The sequence below is a fragment of the Anas acuta genome, chromosome 3, assembly GCF_963932015.1.
Source record: "Anas acuta chromosome 3, bAnaAcu1.1, whole genome shotgun sequence".
In the NCBI taxonomy this organism is placed as follows: domain Eukaryota; kingdom Metazoa; phylum Chordata; class Aves; order Anseriformes; family Anatidae; genus Anas; species Anas acuta.
Window position 1 is genome coordinate 37,233,874 of NC_088981.1, and position 14,442 is coordinate 37,248,315.

The window sequence follows — 14,442 nt, forward strand, 5'->3', positions numbered from 1 at the left end:
CTCTGTAATTACACGCAGTGGTGTATGTGCAAATACACATAAAAACAAATATTTAAAAAATGATTGGTATAAAGGCAGTTACATCACATGAACTTTTATACATGAAGTATAAAAGTCACTTCTAAAACATATATAAAAATAATCCAGGCTAAAAAGCAGTAAACTTTGAAATATGCATTAATTTTGCATTACTTTATTAACACAGACAACTGCAGAAACAACTTGTGCAGAAGCGTTGCAAATCAGCAGAATTAGAAGACTGCTTTCTTCAATACCTTGGTTTTGCTATCCGTGTCTCAAAATTAGTACTCGAGATACCTGGAGCACATTTGCAAGGCACATGTGAGGACTCCTAACCGAGTGACGACTAGCCATAATGAGAATTGCATACTGCTCTGGAAACGTGCTCGTTCATTGATAACGCTGCCTGTGGCATTGTCTCCCCCTTGTTAATTGACGTCTCTATCTGTCACAGAAATCAGAGTAACAGCGGCACATGTTTCAAAGGTGTACTCAGCCTGACGTTTTGTCCGGCACTTGTCTCGTCACGAGGTCGAGGCAGGGAGCCTCGCTGCTCCTGGCCGTGGCCGCACGCCCACGCCGTGCTCCCGGCTCCCCGTGGAAGGACGTTTCCGTCAGCATCACTGCTGGGACGGCTCCCGCGGCCGAGGCTACTCGCCCGCACGTTTGCAGGGCTGGCCTTTTAAAAGTCAGCCGTCTGACGGGGCAGTGACCAGATCAAGTCGCAGTTATACAAGGAGCAAGGAAATATTATGCAAGACCACAGGAAGTCAGAGGAGACAGTATTCTGGGCAGGCCTGGCAAGGAGTCTGTGTGAACTCCAGCTAACAAGCAAAGCTCGGTCGTTGGCGCCAAATTCAGCAGAGAACATTCCCAGTGCTGCAAAGGATAACACTCCCCATGTTTTTGCCAGTGGGCTGCGGTCCAGGACGCCATGTACCTGATGAGATGCAGATAAACCCAGGTCTTATTTTTCGCCAAGTCTTCATTTATTTTTAAAATTTGGAGCATATTTTTGTCCGACATTTGTTAGAAGTGGCAAATGGTTTGTTTTCATGGCTTTGCTAATAGACCGCTTGTTCTTATGCCCCCTATAATTTCAACTACAATAAGTGACCTACAAAGAAAATGTGTGGCAGAAGCCTCATTTTTTCCATGCATTTTGCCCATCTCCACCTCAAGATACTCTGCGAATAGGATATGTGAAGGTCCTGGATTCTTCTTCCCTTGGCATTTCGGAATGACTGCTGCAAGTGGAGTTGGCGCAAATAAAATGACACCCACCTCTCGCTCAATGGCGCTATTTTAATCTGCTTTCATACATAAAGTTGTTGGTGGGTTTTTTGTTTGTTTCTTTTTTCATTTTCAAGGACTATTTTATCCAGGTCTTACTTGAAGAAGACATCGATTCAAGTGCAGCAAAGTTTGTCTCCAAACAGCGGAAAAACGTGGCCTCTGTCCGGCATCATAATCTACAAACACTTGAGCATGAAGAATTTTCATGCTTCGTTCAAGGACCCACCTTAAAAACATCAATGGTTTGAGGTGGAAATCCATTTTGAGATTCACACACATGCCCCCATGCCCCCAAATAAGAAGTGCAGCATGTAACGTATTACACAACACAAAACAATTACCAATTGTGATGAGTGTAGACAAAGCATTCTCAAGAGAATCTATTTTATGTTTGTAATCAACCTCCTAAAAAACAATAGGGCTCTCCTTCCAGCAAACACACAATACAAACAAAAACCAAACAGTCCTACTGCCTTGATAGGGGAAAAGATTCTGAGAAGTATAATAGATCTTTAGTTGATATGGACTGCCAACAGCAATGAAATGATTTGAAGTTTCCCTTATTACCACTTACGGGAACAACAAACACACTTAACTTTTAATAAGAGATTCCCGTCTTCCTCGTGGTTCACTCATGAAAAGGTTCCCATAACCTAGCACTTTTGCAAAAATAATTAAATGACCACTGCAGCAACACAGGAAAGTGAAAATGTTACTGGTGACAATGCCTTCATTGTTACACTAGTATAACAATGACCAAAATTAATCATGAATCTGACAATAAATACCAAATGCATACACAATTGGACCTCCAACCAAAACAGACCTTTCTACATCTGGATCCAAAGCTATTGCTGGTTCAGAAGTTTATTTGTTTCTCCAGTTGAAGAGTTGAAGACAGCAATTCCTTTCCAGAACAAAGAACTCCAACTGTTCTACTCAGGTTTTGAGTCAAACTCACGCTGAAGGTTTTAATCTGGCCAGTGTAAAATATCTTGTAGTATCAAGCGTTAATGTTAATCATTTCCCACTTTTGTCTAAAACTGTTCAGGTTTAAGCATTCTGAATTACCCTGAAATACCAGGAGTAAGGAAAAACATTTTAAATGCCTCCATTTCAACCATATATCAAGGCAAATAATTTCATAACAAGTTTTGAAATGCCACAGGAGTTAAATTAGTAAATCATTCTACACAGGCAACGAGTTGTTCTGCAAACTACTGCGCGAGCAAAACCTCGCTTCTCAGTGCTCCACAAACTCTTGCTGGACTCTGGTATCTGTAGCTGTGAGCTGCAAGCATGGGGCTGGCTGGAGTTGCTACCACTAGGCTTATTTAGGACTGAAAGAGGATAGCTCTTCTAATCGCTGCCTGATTTTTATTAAACTACATCTCATACTGAAATTTATTTTGATGACTGCCGTAGTTTAAAGGCAATTCACAATGACCCAAAATGATTCCTTGAACTTTACATATCCAATTCATACGCAGCCACAACAAACTAAAATACACCTACCAGCAAAAGAAATAAAGCATTTACTGTGTTTGGGTGGAGTGGGAGATGTTTTGACTCTCACCAGCTAGTATAGCTATTACTATAGGACCCGAGGGAATGGCACAAAGCTGTGACATGGGAGGTTAAGGATGGATATTAGTGAAAGGTTCTTCTCTGAGAGGGTGGTTAGACACTGGAACAGGTTCCCCAGGGCAGTGGGTCACAACACCAGTCCTGCTGGAGTGTTTGAACAACACTCTCAGACACATGGTTTGATTTTAGGGCCGTCCTGTGTGGAGCCAGGAGCTGGACTCAGTGGTCTTTGTGGGTCCCTTCCAACTTGGAATATTCTATGATTCTGTGATATCTCTAACTTCAGGCCTTCTCTTTATATTCCTTTGGTACTGTAATTTCATACTAAAGAGCTTCTCTGTAAGTCCTATAACAATGCATGGTACGTGAGCAAGCTAAATACTTTTAGAACAGTGTATTAAAATAGACTTGCCCAATAAATATTTTCTTCTATAACTTGGTAAGTCAGAAGCTACTTCACACACAAATAAGTACATAAGAATAGATTGTTAACTTGCTTTTCTTATAACTTTTTTAGTGTTTGACCACATTACCTGCTTGATCTACCACTAGAAGGTAGAATCCGAATTTCCATTTGATTTTCAATTTTTTCATTTGATTGTGAAGTTTCCTTTTAAGAGGGATAAAGGTTCACACATTACCCAGCTTAACTTATTTTCTTCAAATGTATATTCACGAAGCAGTTCACAGAGACTTCAGACAAGGACTGAACCTTATTTTGCAAGAAGGTCTACACATATTATCAGACTTCAAAGATTTTGGAGCGGGAGTTATTTTGGTACAAAAGCCAGAGCACTCAATCTGCTAAATTAGGCACAAATGCAAACTAAGAAACCCAACAAACAGCAGCACACATCCTAGCACACAAATGACTCAGTAGGCTCTCTCCATGGCTGTAACTTACTCAAAATGCAGTACAACATGAAATCATTTTGTGCTTGCACTATATCCATTACACTGACTCCCTCCATGGGAGCGCTTTACATTGACTTCATATTGGCATGATTTGCTTTTAAAGCTTTTAACACATCAGGCTCCAGACACCTTTCCTCCTTCAGGTTTCTCTAGCTGGACTTATGCTCCACATCAGTCATCATTAAACCTGAAACCTTTACTGCAACCTGCAATGCTGACTTTGCTCCCTGCAGCATTCTGCTCATTTTACTTCCCAGGTTTGAAAAGTATTGAAAACTCAATACTGTTAGAACAGGCACTATCTGCTGTCACCCTTTAAAAAAAAAAAAAAAAAAAAAAAGTAAAAATACTGTTTACTGTGGTTCATTACTTCATTTTTGAGAAGCTGCAATTGTCTCATGCTGTGTTTATGGTGAAGTTTAGCTTTGGGGGTTGGGGGGTGGAGGTTGCTCTAAGATTTGGCAGGCTAAAGGACAGGAGTGTTGCTGTACAGATAACGTGGCTTCTTGCTTTATCTTCTTCAGGGCCTGCTTATACAGTATGCAAAACTGCCAATAAAAGCCTATATAAAATGTTATGCTTTTCTCACTATCCTCTTCAGCCTGAAGAACATGCCTGCTCCCTCTCCAGGCCTGCCTGTCAAGCACAGGCAGGAGAACCTTTATCCTGATGGAAGACCTGTGGCCCAGGGAAGGAGCTTGTGCATGCTCACCTCTCTAAAACCACTCCAGGTTAGCCCTGTAATTTGGCAGTGTTCTCCTCCATTGCAGCTCTCGGTTCAGAGAAACGGAGACAAAACAATTGCCACTCGAAACACAGTCGAGCTCCCTGTGCGCAGAAAGCTCTAGATAGGTGTGACAGACAGATCCTCCTTTTTGTTCCTGTCACACCTTTGAGTTGCTTGCCTGTCCATGTCTTGAGGAAATCTGAAGGAATAAGGGGGTTTATCACCTCTCAGACACGTTCAGGGTGGTACAACTCCTTATGTCCCCCACCACTGCATCTCCCAAACTGCACATTGATCTCATATGACAGGAGGGCCCAATTCAAAGGTGACGCAAATGAGGGCTTAGGCCACGCGTCAGCATGTGGGTGTAACCAACATATTGAGGGATAAAATGGAGTGGTGCAGTAAAGAAAGCAAATAGCCACGGGAGCATGAGATAACCTAGCCCCTTGCATTTGACAACCTCCTGCTTGAGCATTTTCGAGTGAGGTTTATCAGACGAGCTTCTTGCCAACACTGCTACGGCATTGTGTGAGGCATGGAAGTAGAAAGTCCCCACTTCGAGAAGTTTACAGTCTAAATAAATAAGACGCACAAAGGGGGGAAGGAAGGATATACTGCCATCCCAGCTTTCCAGACTAGGGAGTGAGGATTAATGACGGAGATCTGCTGCCCCAGACGAGCTGTGTTACCAATCCAAGAGCCGCCCCATGCCCCAGCAAGACAGGGAGCCTGGCCAGGCGGCAGGGCCTTCAGTGAGCATGGTGGAGGAAAGGCAAAGGCAGAAGAAGCAGCAGAGACGTGAGCTGCTCCCTGGAGTGGCTATTCAGCAGCTAGATGCCATTTTAACAGCCAGATGCCATTTTAACAGCCAGCTCTGCAAAGCACGGCAAACCAGCTCAAGAGACGGAATCAAGAAATGGTTTTGTTCAGCTTAGCCACACATTGTGCTGTGCTTTGGCCCTGGTCCCCCGTTCCAGAAAGGCTTTGTCTGGGCCAGCCATGTGGTTAACAAACAAAAGTAGGGTTGGGGGGTTTGTTTTTCCTTAAGCTGGAAATAATGGGCATTTCGAAACACCAGCATTAAGTTTCCCTCAAGTTACCTGCACTTGCTTCTATTCTGCTTTCAGGTCAGCACATGCCTAAGTGAATAGCATAGTCCCTCTTGTGAATCACTTGGAAGGCAAATACAGCTTCACTGTTATGTAAAAGCCAGTAGCAGTGTTAAGACAATTTGAGCGTGGAAAGGATGTTCTCATAAAAATGTCCCTCTGATTAGTAATGGCAGTAACACATCCTTCAAATCAGGGGAAAAAAAGAAAAAAAAAAACACAAAACAAAACACAACACAAAAACAAGTACTGAAGTTATTAAATGTGACTGATAACCTTACAGCTTTAGCATATAAACAGCCCACCCTCAGCTGAACCAAACCACCGGAAAGACTATCCATCAGTCCAATAAATATTCCTCCAAATCAACACTTGTACAAGTGTAGCAGTAACCTGCTGAAAACAATAAAAGGGGTCAAATCCCTCCAGATGTCTACACATTTCCTTGAAAATGTAAGTGATGCTGCTTTGTTAAGACCAAAGTCTTCTTGACTGGATAGGGTAGGAAGGCAGAGGCACTCCTCTGTAAATGAAGGTCACCCATCTCACAGGCAAAAGTTGGCCAATTGCAACCCTCCACGTTCCCTAAAGTACAAGAGTCAGCTTAAAAGGACAATGGGACATGGATCAGACAGGTTATCATGAGGATACACTAGAAGTAAACCTCCAAACCTACAGTTCGAGATTTCCTTTGCAACAAAGATTCCCTTTAAGGAGGGATGTGAAAAGTCAGAGTCAGCTAGAGCAAGCAGCGAGAGAAGCCTGACTGGTCCTTCACAGAAAGATCTCCCTTCCTGGTGAAAGTTACATGCAGAGGCTATTCCTAAAAGCTCACCCTCTGGGGAAGTGGGCAAATGCAGCCTTGTCATGATAATCACTTGGCAAACCGTCTACAGGAATTCCACCAATATCCAATCTCCTTTGTCAGGTTATCAAATGCAGAAGAGGCACCATACTAGTCCTCTGTTAAAATCTTGGAGTGGAATATAGCTCTTGTTGGTCAATGAACTTGTATTCCAGAGAAATACCACTTAAAAAGTCATGGCACAATAAAGACACCTAATGTGAGAATTTCTTTTCACACTTGTTTGTAAGCTTCTGGTATTCCACGTGTGTTCCCAGCAAAGTTCATACCAGCTTCAAAGTCAATACTTTCCATAATTACCTACGTCTGATAACACTGTCATTGACATCACCTGAAAAGTGCCTTATTTTGTCATAACGGGATATGAAAATCTAACCAAGAACAACAGCATGTAGTATCAGAAGACATTCTGGTATTTGCAACAAGTCTTGGATACAAAGTCCATGACAGTTAAAGTTTGGTACATTCATAGCAACATTTCCCATTTAAAAATGTAAAAATTCAGAGTTGTTCTTTTTTTTTTTTCCCCCTTAGTGTTTGTTAATGTCACAAAGACCTTTGAAGTATTGTGACAACAAGTAGCCAGTATTTAGAATTTACTCACAGAGAGGGCAATACAATGGTGAATGGACATAGCTAAAGGACCAACAACTGCCTCTACAATGTCCTGAAAACAATGACTGAATGGAGCTGCTTTGTAGTTTATCATTCAAATGCAAGTGCGAAGACAACAGCGATACCCAGAGTTTAAGGACCATTTTATGGCATTAAAGACTTTAGATATGTTAAGGGCCGAAACAAAATACAAGGAATGTTCTTTAAGTATACTTCCACCACCTTTAAAAAAGGTCCTTCATAAGCACAAGACTTCATGCTTCCTTCAGTTTACTTTCTAACTAATATTTATCTTATATATTTTCGAGGAAAAACACTATACGGTTACTTTTGGACACTATGAGATGACTTGGAGCAAAATTCTCAGCTCCTAAAGGATTTTTCCAGTACTGTGATTTTAAGAAGTTAATAAAGACTCTGACACTGTGAATTAGCAAAAACTTTCCCTTTCAAGAAAAGGAGGGCAATAGGGCACATTTTTTAGATATCACTCAACTAAATCAGGTCATTGCATTAGCTTCTTAAAATGCAGTAATTCAGCAAACCACCTTCTGTACATAAAATAATACATATTAAGGGACTCAGAACCTGACTACCTAAAGAAAATGTATGTACTAGGCCAAAGGTGGATGTCACCTAGGATCTGTGTATTTCAAGATATTATTGTATCTGTTACTTAAAGCAACAGCTTTTGTGGGAAAGACAAACATTTCTATCTCTCACCATACGTAGGCAGGTTTTCAAAAACGTGACTCCAAAATTATCAGTCCTTTGAGAACAACCAAGTCAGAAATTTGGCAACACGCTTTTTTCATCTCTTCCGCATTTTGACTTTCTCATTCGTAATATCACAAGTTGCTGATGTGGGCTGAGGGTGTACCTTTCTGCTGTGTTTTCCACTACATTAACGTTTTTAAAAATCTGTTCCCATAACCAAAGCTAGAGAAGACCTTTGTCATCAACGAGTCACTCTTCCTGCCTAAACCAATCCAAAGACAAATAAATATTTTCATCAGACCCAGTAATGTATTTGAGCAATTGCCATTTTAAAAAGACTGTGACTGTTTTTAGTCTGAGGCCTCAAGAGACAAAGGCTCCATCAGAAGTGCAAAAGGAATATTTAGTATTTTGGTTTATTGGACAAACTTAAAAAGAGTCTATGCCAAAGGAAGACCAGAGCTTGATTCAGGTCAAGCCACCAAAGCAGATTTATGCATGTGTATCGTGGCTTTCAGTAAAAAAAGAACATCTGAAAAAACATAGAAATTAAGTCAAATTCTAGAAAGAAATCTGTTACTGTAAAGAGATTAAACATTATCTAAAGCCTCATTCAAACTAAATTTAAATTGTCTAGTTATTAATCTACTCTGAGCTCTCATTTCCTCCTTAGAAAATTATTTTCCAATTAAATATTTATTTTTACAGAAAACATTCATTTGAAAAAGCACTCAGTTCTACCAAGTACATGTATAGCTCTTCCAACGTTTAGTAACCCACTGTTAAAAACTTTGTAGCTTTTATTTTGCCTTCATTTGTCTAACTCTAACCAAATGTATTTTGATACATTAGAATATGAGTAACAAATATTTACAATAGATTAAGTTCATGTTTCAGCCATTTGAAATAGTTTCTGAATGATCCTAGTAATCTTACTGCACATATATCTCCAGACTGCTTGCTATCAAGTGCCTTACGTTACACCCACATGATTCATCCATTATCAGAGTTGCTCAGTTTTATAAAAGAAAAAAGACCTCTCCATACTCCTACTAATTTTAGCCCCTTGTTAGATAACACAATTTCCTGAAACATGAAAAAAAAAAAATAGATGGTGAACTTGCTCGGACTCTAGTGTTCCAAAATGTTATTTGAAAAATTTCATACAAATACTTGAACATATACAGTGACTTGTATCCAAATGCAAAGGGATGCTGCACTGCTTGAAACTTCTGTCCTGTTGGGGCTGCAAAAAAAAGGGAAAGAAAGCAATAGGGACATAGAAATTTTTGAAAAGAAAAAAATATCAAAAGAAGTACTGAAGTGGCCAACAGAGAATAACACCAATGGTTACTTTTCTGTGGAAGCAGCAGCAGTAGGGCAGCCCACTGGAGTAGCTCAGTAGCAGTGAGACAACGGGAATGAGATGGGGTTCATCCTAAACCCTGAAATGGATACAGGACAGCAGCCAGATGAGTGACAGCCACTCCAGCACCATCACCCTCTGCGTGCCCACCGCCATGATGCTATGGCTCTGGCTTCCAGGGACAGCCCCCATACCAAGACCAGCAAGACATCCAGGATGTTAGAGAGGCTGTGGGCACATGCAAGTGGCAGGTAAGGAAGGTCTCATGGGGTGTGCTGGTCAACAGAGTAGCTCCCTCTAAGCAGGGAAGCGCTAGCAGTTACACCGGTGCAAAAGGGGCAAAAAATATTTTTTGAGTTCCAAGAAACTTAAGGCAGGTTTTACACCAGCCCTGATCACTAAGAAGTAGCATCTTCTTCCCATCACCTATTTCATAAATGCATCCTTTACATTACAGATCTGATGTGCTGAAGCAGATGCTTGTGGGGAATCATCACTCCTAACTTCACCTTTGTTTTACCACATATGCAGCTATAAAATAAGCACTGCCTTCGCAGAGCAAATGGTAGGTGACCTAATCTCTGCTACACCTAGCTGGAAAAAATAGCTGAGAAGACCTATTAGTCGCTGTGAGTTATCATAAGATCTTGGTGGGGCACTAACTCTTAAGCTTACTGACAGTATAGCAAGAAAACAAACAAACACAAATATCCTAGACATAGGATAGACATAAACAGCCACAGCCAGGTTGTTCTCTCCTTGATGACTCTACTTTACAGCCCATGTGCATTCTGGCAAGGTTTTTAACTCATGTGGGTCACTGGTGAGATTGAGGGGTGTGCCTCAAGAAGAAGCACAGACAAGACATATATTTAGAGATGCATTCCCTTCTCCTGTATCTTGTTGGAAACATAAATAAATTGTTGAGATATTTATGAAAAAGTCTGTTTAGTTCTACAGATGTGTTAAATACTTGAGATTAATATGTATGTTTTAAATGTTTCTTTGCTTGAAAGCAGTGTTAAATACTTGAGATTAATATGTATGTTTTAAATGTTTCTCTGCTTGAAAGCAGATCGCTATCTAATGCAAACATAAAAATAGAAATATTTTTAACTTTGTATTAAGAATGAAAAAAAAATGCTAAAGGCCCTCTATTATCCTGTTTTTGTCCCACTTGGAAGCAGAAATAAAAAATATGTATATTTTTTCCTTCTGCTCAGATAACTTATTCATAACTTCTGCACATAGCATTCATAAATCTGCAATAAGCCAGTATTAATTGCACACCCACAGGCTAACATAAACCATTTGTAAAGTTTCTGAATTTTTCAGACAATCTTTTTGGAGGCAACACCCTAAACATTTCCCTAATCAAAGAAAACTGCTGATTCCACATATTCATGCACAGAGGAAGGGTCAAGACCAGGGCACCTCTTTGACTGAAGATCAGACATAAAAATTCAACTAAAGCAACTTTGCTTTTGCCTGGCAAAACATTTGATGAGTTTCTATAGAATAGAATATTTAATATTTGCTGTGTCATGTAATGCACTGGACAGAGAAGCATAATGGATACTTTATCCTACTGCAAACTCCTCATAATAGCAGTAAAGTAAATTAAATTACAAGTCTAACTGTTTTAAGAGCTAAATATGCACATTTAATCAAAATATATTATGATAGATTTTGTTTCAGCTAAATTTTCTAGAGCTAAATAAAGTCACAGAGGAAAAAAAACAAAATCATAATTAGATTTGAGCTCAAGAAGTAAAAAGCGTAATTAAATGAGAGTTACTTTGGAACATTACTTATTTATCAGCCAATTGGCCTACTGTACTTCATTAAACTACTTTCTAAATGCACAGTAAAATAGTTTCCTACTGAAGTTACTTCAGAAAGAGACCCCATGAAAAGTAGCCCTGTAAATCCAAGAAGGCAGTTATTTCTTATATAGGCAGTCAAGCTTTTACCCTGAGTAGTTAACTATTATATTGCCTTTTAAGCAAATAGAACACAAGACTGAAAAATGAGGGGAGAAAAAATAAAACAAAATAAAATTACCAGCTTCACAATAACCATACTTGCAGTTCTGCCTAATTTAAGAGAAAGGTTCTGCCACTGTTCCAGCTGCTAGGAGTAAAAGAATTTATAACTACTAGGATATGTATACACGGCACTATGAATATTGGTGTAATTAAGAGAATAGGATCATTGGATTTCACATATAGCTTTAGAGGAATAAAAGCTTTCCACATATCCAAATTATTTAAATTCAACCTGTTCTTTGTTTATTTGCTTACTCTAATGCTTTTTTTTTTTTTTTTTGCATTTAAAACTAAAGCATATGTATCACTGCCCAAGTAGAGTAACAGATTTCACTTAATATATCCCAGTACAGTATTTAACTCTTTGTATAGAAAATACTCTTTGTACAGCACATTTAACCAGTGCTTTTTTGGAAAAGCTACTCTGAAATTTGACACAATGTCAGAATGCCAACTGTTATTGTTTTTATTAAGGCCTCTTCTTCTTTGCAAATGAGTTTACTGCCCTTGTCCTGCTGCCAATGTTGGCTGTCTCACATGCACAAGACTGCCTCCCATTATAACAAATGAGTTTAAAATTCAGAATCAACAAAAAAAAAAAACAACACAACAACAAAAAACACACATTTTTTTCTACAAAGCTCTTGAAGATGTGAAAGTTGACTTTTAGAGAATGTGATTCTATACTTGGCTGCAGATAGGTAAATTTTGGCAAAGATTTAAGCAATGGAACCTTTCTATCCCCACCACATCTACCTGGAGCCTGAAAACAAAAATACCTAGTGTTTATGAATCCATCATAGTAAAATACATTATAGAAAAGCAGAGAGACCCATTTTTAATACTCTTGATGGAACTCTTAAATTAGCAGCATAATTCCAAAACTTCTATCAGTGAAGTACCACCAATAAGCAAGATATCCCCAATGAGTCAAACAGGATAAATGTGATAGAATACAAAAAACATCTTAAGATGAAGTAAAAAAGAGATGACAACAGAAGATGCTATATCATATACAGCAATCATAGATAAACTCGTTCTTGGGGTAAGCACTTCCCAGGAACAGAACTGGCCCTTGTGGCATCAGCACAACGCACGAATTCTCAGGAGCCCAGATACCTTTGGGAGGATTGCACACACCAGGAAGCACTCACATTGCACACCACTCTCACAGTGAAAGCCATCGAGCCCTCATTAAGCTTAAACACTTCAGCTCCATGGATGTGAAGCCATAGCAGCTGGGCAGCTCAAGTCAAGTCTTTTGAAGTAGGCCCGGGCACCCAAGTCAGAGCTCAGCCCAACCTCTGCTATGCGCCACTGCTGGCAGAAGGGGATGTACCCATGTGTATCATTCCTCACTCCTGTGCCCTTTGGCCACCCCGTGGTAGAAAAGCCCTTTCCACATCTGTAGAAATACAGAAAGGGTGGTTAATGCAGAAAGCAGGAGGGACAAAATCAAATGTCACGCTCAAGACTTCTCAAAGTATTGGAGATGTCATTGCCAGTAACTTTTCTATAAAAACTTCTTCTCAAGCACTCGTAATTGTCACAGTAGGCCTACTGGAAGAATCTCCAGCTCAGGTGCCTACTACTCTTCACTTTACCTCCTTCCAGAGAGAATAATTTAAAAATCACCGAGTTTTGAATTAGAACAAGAGGAATATGCTGGGTTCTTCAGACCTGGTAACTAGTCTCTGGACAGAAAATACACCAGCTGCAAGTGTTTCCAGCTTCTCAAATTGTTCCACAACATAGACCAATATTGTACAATGTGCATAGAGGCCATGTGGGTCAGAAGGTCCCATCCAGACACAGTAGCAAATGTACAGTCACTCTGCAGTTAAACTGATGAGTATTGATTGAGTGGCCCCAGTCACTGAAGAAGACCTGTATGCTATGAAACATCTGCATTTTTGGTGCTGAAGTCCAAACTTCTTGTTAACATACCATAAATAGATTGCTCATCAGGAATTCAGGAGATGATATTTCCTTTTGGAAACTCCAGTAAGAAAAATTGTTGGGCAGATGTTAATGCTGAAGCAATCAGAAGTGAATTAAATATATGGGCCATGCATGGAGAAATGTTGAGCAATAATAAAACATGAAAAAATTTTGGATGAGGTCAAGTAATCTATGTAACAAACCTATGAGCAAAGCGTTCAAAGCACCATCATCTGAAGCACATAAAGTGAGGTTTACAGGAATATAAGGACAAAAATACAGTGGCAAGTGGGTGACCTAATCGTCATCACAACAGATAAGAGGCAATATAACTGACAATAGTGGCACACCTTAAAATAGAAAGCATGCTGGGTGGCATAAAGCTGAGAGCGTACATTTCCTGAAATCTACAGTTTAACACCTTGGCATATTGAGACATTTACATTTCCTGGCATCTGAATGCATCCATTAGAAGCAAGTGACTACCTGAGCTCTGGAGAGCGGTGCTGTCAGGCCCGTTTCCTCATCCTGAGGAGGAACAGCCAGGAGTGACTTCAGAATCACTCTCCTGAAGTAAAGGTAAGTGGAAATTCAGGCACAAAGTGACTCATTGGAGGGGCTCAGCAAATAATAATGCCAAATATGAAAGAGTAACTGAAAGCAGTTAGTTATCTAGTCAATAACTGGGAGGAATCTCATTTGTTTACTCTCTGGATAAGAAGTTAAACAAATTTATATAACATTACAGCCTTTGGATCACGAAACTAGACACTTTTTTTTTTTTTCCCCAAACTCTGGGGCCAAAACAGTACTTTGTAGTTATAAGGGAACCACTATTACAGAATCTCACTAAGCTGCAAAACTGGCTTATTTCTCATGCTACTAGAAAACAAACATAAACCCCACAAACAACACAGCTACAAAGTCCAAATGAAATTATGTATTCTATGCAGCGGTACCTGATTCACCCTGAGACTGCTTTCAAACTTCTCTCAAACATAAGCTGTTGTCTTTCCAGAACAGTCCCTTTAACAAACCATCCATTCCTAACAAAATAACAATTTTCCTCAAATAAAATTAACAGAAACACTGAATAATTGAAGAAAAAAAAAAAAAGATATACTAGAAGGCTGTCCCCATGGGACCTATTTACAAATTGTTATTGTGCTGCACATGATCATAAATACAGATTATTTTCCCCGCTTTTATTATTTTATCAAAATGAGTTTTAC

The 14,442-nt window shown here is 39.6% G+C and overlaps 1 protein-coding gene across 4 annotated transcripts in view; it reads right to left on the reverse strand.

Annotated features, from left to right (window-relative positions):
• The window catches only part of EPAS1 (endothelial PAS domain protein 1), a 117,299-nt gene that overhangs the window by 62,781 nt on the left and 40,076 nt on the right, over positions 1-14,442 (reverse strand). The gene's annotated exons all lie outside the window — the stretch shown is intronic.